Genomic DNA, 1,867 nt, shown 5'->3' on the forward strand with positions numbered 1-1,867 from the left:
AATGATACCTCCTGAGGGAAAGTATTGATATACAAAATGAAAATATTGGGTTGAAAATTGAGCTATATCGGTCATTAATTAGACATAGCCCCTCATATCATGTTAACCCAAAATATTCGCTAATTCCTAGCTATGTAATCAATATTGGCCCCCCTTTAGGCATAGCTTTATATAACTTTGTACTCATTGTAGTAGTTTGAAGATTTTCCACACATGTTCCACTCTACCATGCGTTATTAAGTTTAGCTTAATGGTCCAAGTTGCTATTATAGAGAACGCTATGGACATCATTATTGTCCTGTCAAAAATCATATTTTTTCCTCCACTTATTTCTTCATCGAATACTGTACTTAATAAATTTAAACATTGGAAATACATAAACATTAAGTATATGTAGGCGTGGAGGAGTGAATGTGTTCCGATTGCTTGTTTTAGAGCGAACGCTCTTGGCGAGCATATTAAAAACCCACAAGGAAATATTGATCATAGGTCAAGTTTTTGTGTTATGGAGTGATGAATTTTTTGCTGATAACGTTAAAAAAGAAAAATCCTTAAAATTTTGTTTGCGCCTCTTGTAGGTTATTTTTGAGATGACATGATGACGGAAATCGAATGAGCGATAAAATCGAAGAAATTGTCGAAATTGACCGGCATGTTAGCAGTCGTAACATCGCCCAGGAGCTAAAAATCTACCATAAAACTGTTTTAAATCATTTTCACAGAGCTGAATTCAAAAAGAAGCTAAAAAAATAGGATGAATCGAATTCCCATCTGCGAAGCCTTGGCCAAACGAATGGATCACATACGATAACACTATGCGAAAACTATCGTTTTTAAAGAGCGGTGAAGCACCTCAAACTATGGCCAAACCAGAACTAACGGCCAGGATAGTTTTGCTATGCATTTGGTGGGACTGGAAGGGGATTATTTATTATGATTTGCTTCCATGAGACCGAACTCTAAAATCTGATCTTTCCTATCAACCAGTAAGAAAAGTAGTAAAGTCGGCCGGAGCCGACTATAAGATACCCTTCACCACTATGGGTATATTAAACGAATGCATCCTAACAGAAGGGCCATTAACATGAAATTGGATGTACTAAAATATGTGACCTTTATCTAAATGTGAACCGACTTAGATCAATCCATAAACATCTCATTCGTTTCTTACAATGGTACAAAATTATGTAAATAAATTTTAAGCATGTACCAAAAATATCAAAATGCTCAATTTTGTACGTTGTGCAAAATTTCATGTCAACATGAGGATTTTGGTGCACCATTTACTTAAAATCGGATGAAAATAGTTATGAAAGCTATAACCAAATATGAATCAATTTCAACGAAACTTGTCACAGGTTAGGTTATACTAATTTCAGCAGGTTTTGTTCCTAATGACCATATTTTGGGTCCTACTTAAAATCGGGCGAACATATATATTAGAGCTATATCCAAATCTGAACCGATTTTTAAGAACTTTTACACACATCATTCTAGACTCAATTCAGTACGCTATGCCAAATTTCCTAAAATCGGGCGAAACTATATGTGGGAGCTGTATATAAATCTGAACCCATTATAATTTGTAAACACGATACAGGCCACAGTTATGGATCAATCGTCACGAAATTTTGCATGTAAGACGGGTTTCAGTCAAGGAAGGCCCATATTATTTTGACATTGATCCATTAATATATAGAGTATGAAATGAACCAAAACCTTTTTTTCGCTGTTCTTCTGGTCGCAACTAAGACCCGAATACCACGAATGGAAAATCGGTGAATATTTAGTTAAATAGACCCAGACTTTTGTGTGAAAAACCACTAAATTTCTCTTCTATGGCGAATGTATTTACTCCCGTAGGACA

Source organism: Musca vetustissima, unplaced genomic scaffold, assembly GCF_032173495.1.
Source record: "Musca vetustissima isolate MV318-11 ecotype Yass unplaced genomic scaffold, APGP_CSIRO_Mvet_v1 utg33732, whole genome shotgun sequence".
Lineage (NCBI taxonomy): Eukaryota > Metazoa > Arthropoda > Insecta > Diptera > Muscidae > Musca > Musca vetustissima.